Raw genomic sequence first — 16,070 nt, 5'->3', positions numbered from 1 at the left:
ACAATTATCACCATAAAAATGTGACAGTAACATAAATGTTAACAAATAAATTTAATGATTTTGTTATAAACAAACTAATAGGAATCTCACATTTCATTAGATTTTTGGATAATTTTTCACACATGTTCTCAGAAAGTGAACATTATGGGCATTAAAAGTGTTTCAAATAGGCGAATACAAGCGTTGTGAATACACTAATCTCATTTTCGATTCGTTTCAGTATAAAAACGAATCGTATGTTATGTTAAGTACCGTAATGAAAGCAATGAGTGAAATAATTATAGTAATTCTCTATGAGTAAACTAGTGACAAACAGGAGAGTGGTACGAATGTCATTATACATAGTAATATAACGAAAAAATATTCTGTTACAAATACGTGCCGCTTCATACCTACATACAAATAATCTAGCTAACAAATGTAATTGGCATCAGTGAAACGGCTTTGAAAGAAATGCAAAATAATTGTAGGCGCACATCAGCAACGACGGCATGACAGTGTTGTTATCAGTACTCTCTATGCTCTCTCTATTCTCTACTAGAAGCAAACTTGGGAATGTTTTGTGAATTTATTGGTAAAGGCACAAAGGGACTAGGGCACATTTAGTACTCAAACGGCTGCATAACAAAACTCAAAATATGAGCTCCGACGGACAATAGCAGGCCACAGCGGGTTGCCTAGCTTCAGAATAGCGTTGGTTTACATGCATCGCGATTATATCCAAATTGCTTTTTTGTTTGCATAGGTGAAGGCGCAACTATAAGCGCAGAATCAGCGCAGTTAGGTCAAAGTCTATCGGAATACGTTGTTCTCCGAATTCGGGTCAGTAGGGCAGCGTATTAAACGGACGATCGGCCAGCTACAAAGAAGTGAGACCACTCTGCGAGTTCTAGCGTGTCACAACCAAATGATGGCTCATTAACTGAACTGGACGTGTGCTGTAACACGGTAGCGACAAAGCTGCTGATTACAGTCATAACGTTTCGAAAACTCCAATGGTATGAAACTATGTGCACAGCATCACTATTCCTTCCAAATCACACAAATAACTTGCTGCATAGTTCTTAATGTCACATACAAATTTATTTCGAAAGTATAGAGAAAATTTTTATATCCTTCTCTACTTTGGAACCGGCCATCGTCGTATTAGCAGTTTCATATTTTTTAATTTTAATTTTTTTTTTAGCACGTCCATATGTGCGAGGAAATTCATCATTCCTTTCCTACGCAAGGTGTTCCCTTGCTACATAGAAGGCGCTGACTATTACTCTACAAAAATACATAGTCGCCATCTACTACGTACTGCTACTACACACCTTCCTAATTGTACACGTAGAAGACAATAAAGACCATTAAAGGAAAAAAATTCCACTGCTACTGTTAGAAAGCATACAATTATAAAAACAGTTTACACGTACAACGTAAAATTTCGCCATTCCATTGAATTCAAATTTCGAATGTATTGCATAGAAATTTGTTACGGCCATCAGGGTTACAGATACAAACGAATGACATAAGGATAATGTTAGCTGCTATCTTAAACAGTCAGTAAAGGATTCGGTCATTCAAGAGAAGCACTATGTAAAACGTAACGCCCAAAGGGAATCCCTGGTGATTATCTGCAAGTGTAGAGACGTACAGAAAGATCCCTTTCATGAAGGAGGCTCGGACTACGCGATTCCTATCTCACTGCTGGAATCAGTCGCGTCATAAAAACATGTGGTAGCAACAAGGCTTTGTGATATGAAATAGAAAGACCAGTCGTAAGCGAAGAAAGTTTTAGGCTTTGATCCTCCGGAAAGATATTAGAAATTTTTTTTTTCCATGGACGACATTGTTTGGGTGGCCTATTCTCAACATTTTTGCCGACTCTAAATATATTACGAGAGACAGGTGCATGGCACAAAAATACAGCTGTGTAAAAAGTATACGTTTATTAAAAATGTTAGAGGATATACAGAGTGCAGAAACTCGGATAATGTCAGATTGGGATTGTGGATATCAAATGCAGCAAAGTTTGACAGCTAACTATACGCCACAAATACCAGTGCGGAGTCACAGCCAAGACCGATCAGCAATGAGTGCTGAGAAGTCAGTGCCCGCATATTACAGAACGCAAGAATTTTTGAGACTCCGCAAAGTGTGAGAAATTTCCGTAGGTTATTGAGAGTGGAAACACGCGACCTTTAGATTTCAGTACTAAGTCATTGCACCTTCAGTACCAGATGTTGATTACCTTACTGCTGCGTTTTTTCTATAGTGGTGCTTATCTTAAATTAAGGATATGCTACCTCTAGCGTAACTGGTTTAATAACAAAACTTTACCCAGTAAGTATCACAGGAAAGTCGCACGCGCGTGGAGCTGGGTTAAATGCACACATTCCCGTGCGCTCGCCGGCACTGGGCTATCGTCTTGTTCCACAGCGATTCGTCTCCGGCTTGCTGTTATCTGGCAGAATCTGCTCGAATTCGGTGTACCCTCCACTCTGCTCTGATAGGATCACCTTCTTGTCTGCACGCCATACACACAGTAATATGGTGGCACAGTTGCAGAAAGAGGCAAAGTTTAATCGTAATATAATCAGGAAGTCGAATCAAGATAATTGTAAAGGTAAAGGTAACTGCGTTAATAATTTTTGCAGAACAAATAATTAGTATGGGAATGGGAATCACCATCTTCAAACGCACTTGCCAGGGATGTAAGGGTGCAAGGGCCCTATTGACTTACGTTCCCGTCATCAAGAAACTACTGTGAGGTGAGAGACCTGTACGACTTCTTGGCCAGCGGTCTGCAGATCGTCTCTCCAGAGCAGCCGCTACTGGAACCTGGCATGCAGACTTCGTTGGCGAGTTCATGCAGTGCGTGGCTTCACCTGCGAGAAGTTAAGCCACCAGCTCAGGGTCTGCGATTGGTATCTCCCTCAGCGAGGAGTTCTAGACTGAATGCTCCTCCCAATTTTGACATGTCTCGTTACTGTTGTGGCGGGTTTTCAAACATTAATTGCGTTCTAAACAGGTGATAAATGACATGATTACTGCACGTGTAAATTGTAATAATTGAAATACATTTACAGTCAAAATGAACACTTTTGTTATACAAACTTTTCTGCGCTGTGACTATAGCTCAGGGCGTAGGTACACTTATATACATTGACAGAACCAGACAAATGCCAGGACGGTTCTTTTGTAAAGGCACATCCGATTTCATTCCCTGTCCTCTCCTAGTCCGATGGCACCGAAAGATATCTCTGTTTGATCCCCTCCCCCAAACCAACCAACCAACATTTCTGACGAAACAGATTGTCGTTGGTATTACAATTCGAAGCTCTGTTAAATAGAAACTCTTTTCAAAAAAGTGTTCAGTCAATAAAAGTCTTTTATCGTAGCTCTGTTCAGAGACAAAGTTCACATACCTATGCGTGGACTAGCAGATTAACATGAAGAGTCTAACTGTTGTCGCCGGACACGGTATTGTTCTCGCTGCTTGCTGTGGACCAGGCTTTGACCGGAACGTAGCCTGGTGTAGAACTGACCTCGTGTCCGTGTGTCGGACTATTTCACGACAGGACACCGACGGCGACGAAGAGAACTTCTGTGCGTGTTTCTTGCTACTTACGTCTCATTGGCGTCACCGATTCGCTGACAGTAAAGCCGTCGGCACACGGGCCGTGAAGCTGAACGTTAACGCTGAGCGTGCCAAGTTCAACGTGCTGCTGAACGCTCTGGAACGATGCCACTTTTGCATACGGTACGTGGGCCCCAAAGTGGTATACGCGATCGCAACGCACTCCAGCCGCAGTTGAGGGATGTTTCTAGTTCGTAAATCGCACTGTTTACTCAACGGACGCGCGTAAAATTCCCTCATTAGCTCTATTAAAACGCACATTTACTCCATCGTGCACGGAAAGGAAAGTACCATGTGCAATCACTGAGGACACAGGCTTATAAAAGTTCCGTTACAAACAGAGCGGTACAAATTTGGAATACTTCTCTGCATAAGATAAACATTATTTTATCATTTCCACATTTTAGCAAAACCCCAAGATCAGTCTTACTTGATTACTGTTCCTACCCAGAAGCAGAATCTTTGCAACATGTGAATTACAAAGCGTAAAAGAAAAAGGACCAAAATATCTTTATACAAGTAGGGCAAGCTGTCCTATAGATTAAGCCAATCGAACTGTCACCCCTCAGAAAAAGGTAAACTTATATTTACATAATATCAAATATTATAGTATATACTTATATTAAACTAATAATAAAGTATCAGAACCTAATAAAAACGCGAATGTTGGGAAAAAATGGGGTGTTACGACGCGGAGCACCGCCCCAACGAAAATGTATTACTATACACACACTACTGATTACGCTAAACCAACAATTCGGTCCTTCTGCTTAATCATTATGTGTTACCCCTTGCTAAAAACGTTGATAGTAGATAATTATGATACTAATTGAAATTTAATTATAACAAATTGTACCCAGAACAACGGGTTTTGGGTGCATCTTTAGTGTGTCGCTGCCTTCAAATAGCCTACTCTCATAATACGCAAGTTCTTTTGCCACGAATATGATGTTTCTCATTATTTTATTGGAACGAATCACACAACTAACAACGGGTTTTCCACTGATTCTCAATTTTCTGGTGCTCAGAAACGGCATTTACACATATAGACTTGAAATGAACGCCAATATGGCGCCTCACAACTTTGTACTGAAGGGGGGCGGCGTGCGTGTGACGTAGGTGGCGTTGTGCCATCTCGTTGGTCAACGCTCAGACGTAAGCTCAGAATTTCTGACACGCCAGATATTGCTCTGCACGTTCGGAAAGACTCCCGAACGTGCTATTCTACGCTATGACGTCAGAAACTCGTCACGCTCAACGCTCAACGTTAGGATGCACGGTCCGTGTGCCGACGGCTTAAGGGTCACATCTGTGGTGTCGATAGCGGCCGCCAGCGCTCTGCCTTTCGACTATAGCTTCAAGCTAAGAGCATTCGTCTGTCATAAAAAAAAAATTAGAATCTCTAACCGCATTTCCAACAATATGTCTTTCCACGCCATGAGGCCAGCGCCAGCAATCTACTCTCCTTCCTCGATGTCCCTTTCGATTTACTAGCACCCGCTTGCCGTTCAGACAAATGTACACTGAAAAACACTCTCTAAGGTTAGGACTGTCTTTCGTTTCATTTAACACTACGTCTGCTACAGGACTTACACCTCTAGCTCTGTAGTGAACCATACAAGTTTCCAATGGATTAGGAGAACACTTGTATCAACGTCCGATTTATTAAATCTGTTTTGATAGTGGCGGTACCTGTGGCCTTATTATACGGGCCGACGTCTTCGCTTTCAATGTGGGCAACAATTAAAATAATTCGCTATCAATTGGCTGTGTTATCCATTACGGTGTCAGAAGGAAGTGGCTACAGGTGTCCCACTGTTTTCTTGTGAGATACACACATGGCATTTGTCATTTGTGAACGCTGCAGTCAACCAAGCACTTCCAATGGGTCATCTGAATGCAGTGCGAGCTGCAAACGGATCCACAACATATGCCAATGTCTTTTCCATTCGATATCTGTTGTGGTCACGCTACAGGGAGACAGGTCAGTACGTAAGGCGAGCTGGGCAACGTCGCCGACGCATTACAACCGCACGTGAAGACCGATATCTGGCCATCTCTGCTATGCGGTGTCCTACGAATACCGCCAGAGCACTGCAAGACTGTCCCAGAAGGGCCACTGGAGCCGCTGTGTCCGACCAGGGAGTAATGAAGAGTTTATGAGAAAGAACTTTACAATCCAGTCCCCCTGTTCGAGCACTCCGCTTGATATGACAGTATCTTGCAACTCGCCTTCAGTTCTGCCATTCCTGTGGAACTGTCAGCTTCGCGAGTCCACATATCCTCTGATGCGAGGTGATGGTGATGTTCGTGTGCGGTGACCCGTGGTGAGTGGTATGTGCCAAATGTTGTCCAGCATTTACAACCTTCTATGTTGTCGTGGGGAGGCCTCAGTGTTGACTAGTGTACAAATCTTGTCGTTGGCCTTGGTCGCCATACCTCCAGTCAGTACATCAAATAGACCCTGTTAGACCATGTGGTGGCTGCTGCATACGGTGGTGGCCCTCAATTCCTTCTAATGCCAGGACCTACATGGCGGGTGTCCTAAGGGATGTCTTGCAAAGCCTGGACATTGAACTAATGGAATGGTCGGTAGTGAACCCCGACCTAAAGCGCATCGTGCATATGTGGGAAATGCTTGACAGGCCTATTCGTGGTCGTCATATTTCAATCACACACTCTCCAAGAAGTCTCATGGGTTCTCGATGACGAATGGGATCGGATTCCGCTGTAGACTTATATGGAGCATGCCACATACGTGTCGAGCAGTGATTAACTCACGTTATTGAAGCTTTCAGAATCCAGTGAAAATCACCCAGGATGACGGGATGAATGATTATTTCCATTTTTTCTTTTGCACCTGTGGGACATTTGAGTTCAAATGGCTCTGAGCAATATGGGACTTAACTTCTGAGGTCATCAGTCCCCATGTCCGCAGCCCGTGGTCGTGCGGTAGCGTTCTCGCTTCCCGCGCCCGGGTTCCCGGGTTTGATTCCCGGCGGGGTCAGGGATTTTCTCTGCCTCGTGATGACTGGGTGTTCTGTGGTGTCCTTAGGTTAGTTAGTTTTAATTAGTTCTAAGTTCTAGGGGACTGATTACCATAGATGTTAAGTCCCATAGTGCTCAGAGCCATTTGAGCCATCATCAGTCCCCTAGAACTTAGAACTACTTAAACCTAACTAACCTAAGAACGTCACACACATCCATGCCCGAGACAGGTTTCGAACCTGCGGCCGTAGTGGTCGCGCGGTTCCAGACTGTAGCGCCTAGAACCGCTCGGCCACACCGGCCGTCGGACATTTGAGTTCTTTTTAAGTAAAGGATCAAGGATGTAATGATTTTTCGGCTAGATTCTACATCTACTGCTATATTTACCAACCCACCGAACGATGTGTGGTGCGGGGTACTTTCTGTTCCAGTCGCGGGAAGAATGATTGCTGGTAAGGCTCTGTGTTCGGTCGAATCTCTCTAGTTTTGTCTTCAGGGCCTTTTCGCAAGATATAAGTAGGAGAAGCAACATATTGGTTGACCTTCTAGGAACGTACACTCTCTTACCTTTAACAGCAGATCATTCCTTGATTCAGAACGCCTCTCTTGCAGTGTCTGCCAGTGGAATTGGCTCAGCATCTCCGTGACGCTTTCGTGCTTACTAAATGAACATGTAACTAAAATTACTGGTCTCCTTTGGATCTTCTCCGTTTCCTCTGTCAGTCCCATCTGGTACGGATCCCGTGCTGATTAGCATTGTTCGAGTATTGAGTATTTGCTGATTCGCTGTTTCTGGCGCTAGACACTCGTGCTTGCCCATGCCGCTGCTCTTCAAGTGGTCGACGACTGCGTCTTGTGCATTACTGAGATAGAAATTTCTAAGCTGCAGTATGTAGGACTGATTGTGAGAGCGTTGCGCTGGCGTTATTCTATATTGCATCAGTTTCAGCTTTGCTGATGTATTTTCTTTCCGCGCGAAATTATATCTCTTCCTTCCGGCACAGGCCTTGTCTGCAGTACAAGGATCGATATCGGTTTTTCCTTATGTCATCCACGAACGTATTTTGTGTTTCACATTACTTTCCCACTCATTTAATAATATTGCAGGTTTCAGAATTTGTAAGGTTACTTTTCTGTTTTATGAATATGTCATATTGGATTACCAAGTAAGTCAATAGAAGAGATAAGTATGTCTTGTTTGTCAGCTTCCATGCTTACTTCTTGAATAACAACGTGAATGGTTCAAATGGCTCTGAGCACTATGGGACTTAACATCTGAGGTCATCAGTCTCCTAGAAGTTAGAACTACTTAAACTTAACCAAGCTAAGGGCATCACACACATCCATGCCTGAGGCAAGATTCGAAACTGCGACAGTAGCAGCAGCGTGGTTCCGGACTGAAGCAACTAGAACCGCTCCGGCCAACGCGGCCTGCACAACGTGAATCATTTCAAGTCCCTCTCATAAATATTTTTAAACTTTCTGACATTTGTGCTGAGTTTATATATGATTATTTATTATACATTCGTAGCTGATGCGATTAAAGATCAATGAAAACCATCTACCTTCCGCTGAATATATATAACGAATAACTACTTTCAGTAGATAGCCTTTCTTCTTTGTATGTCCAGTCTACAACTGTATCGTGAGGGTTTACTCTGTAAGAGAAGACTTACTTACAGTAACAGGTTGTATTAGAATGACTGAGTATTTTTGGTTGTAATTTTGCGCTACTCTCACACAAGTTAGAAGACACCTTCATACATTGTGTTGCACTGTAAAAGCATCCTCATTACTTAACATTTCAATTACAGAACTCAGATCGTACTGCTGTTTATTCAAGGAGAAAAGAAGGAAAAGGGGGGGGGGGGGGAAGGAAAGTATTTTCAGGGCATTTGTACTGGAGATATTTTAGTTATGCCTTAGGTTGAAAGGCTAACAAGTAGTACGCTAGCTTTCAAGGCGCAGTGCGATTATATGTGAAGACGCCATTTCTTTTTCCATACATGACTGAATCCGGATGTTGCTAAATCCGCTAGAAATACATCCGTGTGTATGTACTGCTGTAAGTGGAATTCAAAGCTCTACTGCCAGACTTTAGGTGTTGAGACCAGTCGCTTTGAGCTGCTGACATACAGTTCCAGGTGCATACAACAACAATATGTTTATGGAGTCTGATAATGAAACATTTGAATCTTGTAGACATTTTCGGTTATGACATTCTTGTAGCTTCTAGTTGATGTTGTGAGACCTAGTTAGGTGTGAAAGCATATGTAAGTAAGAGTAATGTGAAGAAAATAATGACTGTAAGTTGAGGGAGAGCGTATAGTTAATGTACGTCTGCAGGCATTCATGGCCATTGCCATTGAAGTTAGAATCTTCTGGGTTATTAGACCGCGTCATGTTTCTTCTAAAATGTTCGACGTTTCAACCCCTCTGCTGGGATCTTCCTCAGGATATTTTGGTGTCCACTACTGCTAGAACACTGTCAGAGACGAGTGTGACGTCCACTTATAAAGGGGGGAGTTTTGTGGTGTTCGTGCTGGAGAAGTGGTAGTATTGGTTAAAATTCATATGGATACCATTGGTGGGCAATAGTCATAGGCTACTATTCCCGCTCTGATGCAGAACATTTGAGAAGGAACATGACGCGTCCTAATAACCCAGAAGATTTTAACTTCAATGACAACGGCCACGAAAGCCTGCAGACTTACATAAAACGCTTGTATGGGCAAGAGGTTTACACCACCATCAGAAGACTGGAGAACCTTGACAGAAGAAGAGGTAAATTACTATGCGATTTGGCCTTTCTATCCCGGTGCCGTGATAAGGATGTTATTCCCACATTCGCCAGAATTAGCCACCATGTGCAGACAGCGAAGGCCAGGAGAATCTACCAACGGGCCAGCGAAGCACTTCTCCCTGAAAGAATCCAGCAACTACGCAGAGACTTGAATTATGTTAGCTCCGTTTTAATTGATGTGCCCTTTTCACTGGCGGCAAAGCTCTCATCCCAGGACTGGGATAAAGTGGACAGAATAACGTTTGATCATTCAACAAGGTTTTCGGATTTCAATGCTATGAAACAAAAAGAGAAGGTCGAGAAGCTAGCGGTTACAGTTCAGAAGGAAGACGCTACCGTGGATCCGCAGCGAGTAGTAGTGAATCTCTCGTCAGAAGTACTCGATGAAGCAGCTGTTTCAGTTCTGGGCAAAGGTCTGAATTTCGCAACTACACCGAAGATGGTTCAAATGGCTCTGAGCACTATGGGACTTAACATCTGTGGTCATCAGTCCCCTAGAACTTAGAACTACTTAAACCTAACTAACCTAACGACAGCACACACATCCATGCCCGCTACACCGAAGAGAATACCTGTTGAAGAATTCGTAAGTGCCGTCGAAGCATCCTTGTTTCGTCTTCCGAAGGTGCAGACCGAAGAAGTTACACAAGATGTGTCGAGAGTTCTACGGAAATCGAAACCTCCGATAAGCAACATATCGGCGCAGGAAAGGAAATCTCTTATTGAACTCATGGGAAACGAAAGCATCGTTGTAACAAAATCGGATAAGGGGAATGCTAGTGTTGTTTTGGACGCTGTGGATTATCACAGGAAGATGGAACAACTACTAGCTGATCCTGTGTATCGGAAGTTAAAAAGCGATCCGACGAACAGAATCGTTCGGAAAATGAAAAACCTGATATCAGACTCCAGACTGGACAGCTCTATTACAAAGAATCTAATACCACGAATACCTGTCTCACCCAGAATGTACGGACTACCGAAACTACATGAAGAATCGGTTCCTTTGAGGCCTATAGTCAGTGAGATTAACTGGCCGACTTATTTTTTAGCACGTCATTTTTCTGCCAAACTGAGAAATCTAGTTGGTAAAACAAATACTTTTATAAAAGATTGGAAACATTTTTTAGAAATTATACGCACGCTGAGGATATCTGCAGGTGACATTCTTGTTAGCTTCGATGTGACATCGTTATTTACTAACGTCCCAGTATCAGATACAAAGGAGATCATAATCAGAGAATGTTGCTCTAGATGTTTGTGACTTAATTGAATTATGACTTCGTTCGAGCTATTTTAAATACAATGGTGAATTGCTATGGGCTCACCCATTTCGCCAGTTGCAGCTGACGTTTTTATGGAACATTTTGAGCGACAAGCGTTAAGTAGTGCTCCTTTGAAGCCTTCTTGCTGGCTCCGCTATGTGGACGATACATTTGTTACATGGCCACACTTCGAAGAAGAACTTCATTCCACAATTTCTTAAATTGAATTCACCCCAAAATGAAATTCACCTTGGAGGTTGAGAGTGAGGTCGGTCTCCTGTTCCTAGATTTGTTGGCATACATCTGATAACACTCTAGGTCACATACAGAAAGCCGAGTAACACAAACAGGTATTTAGATGCCACTTCGCACCACCACCCAGCCCAGAAGCCAGCGGTACTCAACACTCCGTCTTCATGTGCCTTCCGTATCAGCGATGACGACAACTCGGAATCGGAGTTGAATTTTTTAAAGAGGACATTGAAAGCAAATGGGTATGATAGTTATTCAATCGACAGGGCTAATAGGCGGAATATTTATACCGCTTATAAGAATGACGACGAACCGCCTTGTCACTCCGGCAGGTTACCGTTCGTTTCTGGGGTCACTGACCGCATAAGCAGAATTTTAAAGGAAAATGGTATTCAGACATCTTTCTTTAGTCAAAACAAAATTAAAGACTTTTCCGACGGAAAACGGATGCACCTGATTACCTCCACAATGCAGGCGTGTGTCAAGTGTCATGTGGCTGCGGCAAAGTGTATATAGGCGAAACGAGAACAACCGTTAAAGAACCCGTAAGGAACACGAACGGCACATGCGGCTAATAACCCAGAAGATTTTAACTTCATATAGTTAATCTTTGGAAAGGATTAACGAAAACCAGTCACAAGAGAGATCCTACTGTCTAATTCTATCTTTCACATCAGCAGCTTTTGCATCCACTAGGTTACAGGTTACGGGGAACAACATACAATCACTTTACGAGCAACAAACAAACGAACACACTGATACTATCAAGGAGCATAAATTTATATAAAGAATAGCGTAAAGATTTACTTTTATTTTTTGAGTTTGTGTTATCACCAGTTTATACTGACAGTATCATTGTAATTTAGTTCAATGGATCATACCGAAATTCAAGAGAAACATCAGTTCCACTTATGCCTCTTTCTTCCTCTTTTATATTATTCCGAACCTTATCCCATCTCTTCACTGGGTCAGCACATCAATTTGGATGTGGCAATGTTAATGGTAGAGGATGGCCAGATGCCCTTTCTATCGCCACACCATCTTCCCCTCACAGAACAGAGACACCATAAAAACAGAAATTTCATGTTTTGATACACTTATAACCAGTTGTTATTATAATGACGAATTTGCGATATTTTATCGGTTACTGTAAAAGCAGTTTCCACTTTTTGTCAATTTAATATTTGCCCTGTAGTTTCAGCGAAAAAAAGAAACATTGATTGTGTCACTAAAACTTCTAATTCTTAGGTACACAAGGTCTCAATTTTCTTATGGTATTCTGCATTATTTTTAACAGTCTAACAAACGAAGTTTTCTACTGAGATTTGTTGTTCATTAGAAAATGACACATTAGTTACTTTTTTGTGTGCATTTCGTATATTCCATTCGACAAATAATTATTATTAGCCTATTTTATGCCATTTACACACAACTGTAACTACTTATGTGAATACAAGAGGTAACAAAAATTCTAGTTATCTATTTTTAAACATTAACAGTACTCAAATCAATGTTTATAGATTAAATTAATATACATCACACTATCTAGCCACCATGCAAGGCAACTAGCGAAAATGAACAAGTTAATAATGCCCTGCTCCTAGAATGGAGACACAAATGGTTCAAATGGCTCTGAGCACTATTGGACTTAACTTCTAAGGTCATCAGTCCCCTAGAACCTAGAACTACTTAAACCTAACTAACCTAAGGACATCACACACATCCATGCCTAAGACAGGATTCGAACCTGCGACCGTAGCGGTCACGCGGTTCCAGACTGTAACGCCTAGATACGCATGGCCACCCCGGCTGGCTACACACAAATCAATAAGATTTATTCATGACATCAAGTTACAATAATTTAAGAACAATTTTTAAGAGATGCCGTGAGAGAAGGTTTATAATGGCGAAGTTATATGTATATGTTAAGAATTTTGTGTCATTACATGAAATTATCTATATTAAAAAAATTCTTGTAAATTCCATTTATCAAACACATTAATATAATTGATAAGAAATGTGGTGAACAGAACTATTCACGTATCCATGACTATCACTTGTAGTATTTATGTAGTAGTATGAGCCTGTATAATGTTATTGCAAGGCAATCATTATGCCTCAGAATCAACCACTAGGTGAGTTCAAAAAGTTTGTGTTTTATTTCATCCAACATAGTTTTTTTGCAGTGTATTATAAAAGTTAACAAATGCTTTATAAATTTCTAATTATTGATACTCACAAAAGCATTAAAACTATTGTGGTTGCAGTGTAATGAGATGTAAGACTACATTACATCTGAAAATGCAAAGTGACAAGTATTTTATAGTAATTATTTTCTAAATGTTGTTGAGAAGATCATATGAAACAGTCACACGGATAACAGAAATTACTATTTAACAACATAAAGCAAACAATGACATCCTTTCCTGATACTGATGACATAAAAAAGCTTCTAAAATAGAACAACCAAAATTAAGTTAACAGAATCTGAAAGAGAATTGTTTTATCTTAAGAATCCATGATAGAAGTAAGTTAACACCCTCACACAGAATCTGTAGGAAGAATAAAATGCACTGATAAACTTCTTACATGAAAGGTTTCTGAAAATATTATGTCATTATTACTGTCCAGTTTTCGTCTTAGCATAATTTTCCTAAATATATGAAAAAAATTATGTATACAACATGAAACAGTTTCTTTAATAAACTACAGTTTGCATTTCATAATCGTTCATTAGCTAATATCGTCATGAACACATTTATTAAGCAAATTTTGCAAGCATTGAACAGTAAAACTTGTTACTACTTTTGTGTTGTGTTCAAAGAAATCGATAGTGCAAGTCATCATAGTCTCTAGCAAATACTTACACTGTGTAAAATTGTTGGTTAAAAACAATTTGTTTTAATAAGACATATGGCAACAAAAACGCGAAAAAACTGGAGGTTAATTATTTATGTGGGATGGAAGAAAATTTTAATCCTTGGGAAACCTCAAATGTAGAGTTCCATCATGATCAATTTCGGACTCACTCCTGTAACTCGATAGTAAAAATTACATTTCTCTGACACACAAGCAGAGTTTGTAATTTTACCACATGACAACTGCTCTACTTCATCCTCTTAGAGAAACATCAATAGAAGACTTTGCTAATTATGTTTTGCAAACAATTCTTAGATCGATCCCTGTATATAGACTTTCCATTAATTTGCAACAAATTATGCAATTTTTTTAACAACAAATAAAGGAAAATCGAACATAAAAGTAGTTTTTAGACAGGGATTATTGAATGGTGATGGATAGTCAAAATTTTGAAGTGAACAAAGTAACGAAAATTTCAAAGCAAAGAAACATGTCACTGATCGTCTCAAAAAGCTAGACCTGACAACTCCTCCTCTATACGTAATTGCTACTTCTAGACAACCATAAACGTCTTAGAGTAGTTTAGCTCTCCACTACACTACTGGTATTATTAGCTTCATAGAAAGAAGGAACTGATTGCATAACAGTCATCAATGAGATCAACACGTGGTGCCACCTTATAAAGCTCCTGCCATTGAGTTAATAACAGTAAAAAATATATTACTATACTCAGTAAAGAAATTGGGCACAATAAATCCTCCACTATTTCAAATGAGAAGGACTGTCGACAGCTACAACATCAGAAGGAAATGGTTCAGAGATCTCATTGACATTAACCACATATGGACATTGAAATGTATCGATGGTAACATGTGAAAGTTTGTGCTGGACTGGGGCTCGACCCCATATTTCCGACTTAACATGAGCAGTATCCTCGACCATCTAGGGCATCGGATTTCGCTTGCCTTCCGACCGAAGTTCTCAGACTGTTACACATGACTAACATAGCATTACCAACCCATGAACCCCTTAGTTCCAAATTCCTGATTCCCATAAGATACTGTGCCTGTTGCACATCTGCACTAAAAGTAAGGATCAATGGCCATCATCACCTCATATAAAAATAAGAAAGAAGTAAAACAATAACTTTCTTCACTTTCACTGTAACTATAGGTAATTCATTTAAGTATTCACAGCGTGACTACAAAAACCTATCATTTGCTTAGTAATATCAAATGCATTGAAAGCAGCAAAACAAATTTTAGGTTTAAACTGAAATCATTTCCTCTGAACAACATTCTATTCTAGCGACCAATTTTACTCACTGACTTCTACAATATATATTACAAAAGATGAAGATGTTTCCGTTTGTCTTTTAGGTTTAGGTATCTTCCACAAGCAGTATGAAAGGTATCAAAATCATGTATGTATTCTTTTTTTTTTTGTTCAGTCTAACCAGTAGTGATAAATGTAGCCTATTCTGCATTTGAATCGAAATTGTGCACACCATCCATGGAATCAACCAATTAACTCAGCACACAAGGGGTGCAAAAAAGTTATCCCGTACTCAACTATATAAATGTGTGGTGTCTGTAGCCGGCCGTGGTGGCCGAGCGCTTCTAGTCGCTTCAGTCTGGAACCGCGCGACAGCTAGGGACGCAGGTTCGAATCCTGCCTCGGGCATGGATGTGTGTGATGTCCTTAGGTTACTTAGGTTTAAGTAGTTCAAAGTTCTAGGGGACTGATGACCTCAGATGTTAAGTCCCACAGTGCTCAGAGCCATTTGAACCATTTGTGGTGTCTGCTGTTTTTAACATGTCGAAAAGAACAGAAACCTCACGGAATCAGCAGTTGTGATACAGCTTATATAAATCGAAGGCAGAGAGGGAAGAAAGGAAAGGAACTAATGATATCAGCTGCATGGAGGCTTAAGGCAGAATCAGCGGCGATGAGTGAAATTGCGAGCGGGACCGTCGTTCGAGCTCATGATCTCCGGATTAGTAGGCATTTGCGTTAATCACTGCACCACAAGGACATAATGTTAATCGCAAATGCGCGGCCTATCTTCGCACGTTCGCCAGTAGACCCACGCTCCCGCCATGTTCCAGCTATCCACAGACCCTGCTAGCTAATTTTAGATTCCTGTTGGAGGTCGACCGTAAATGTACATCCGCACTAAAGGTTGTGGATTCGTTGCCCGTTGAGGAAAAAAAAATTATGTGAACGCGTGGTGTCTGCTCTTTTGTACATGTCCCGGGTTGCGTCGAACACCATGTCT

This window comes from Schistocerca cancellata, chromosome 8 (assembly GCF_023864275.1).
Source record: "Schistocerca cancellata isolate TAMUIC-IGC-003103 chromosome 8, iqSchCanc2.1, whole genome shotgun sequence".
In the NCBI taxonomy this organism is placed as follows: domain Eukaryota; kingdom Metazoa; phylum Arthropoda; class Insecta; order Orthoptera; family Acrididae; genus Schistocerca; species Schistocerca cancellata.
The sequence above is the reverse complement of the archived record's forward strand: the minus strand, read 5'-3'. Positions refer to the sequence as shown.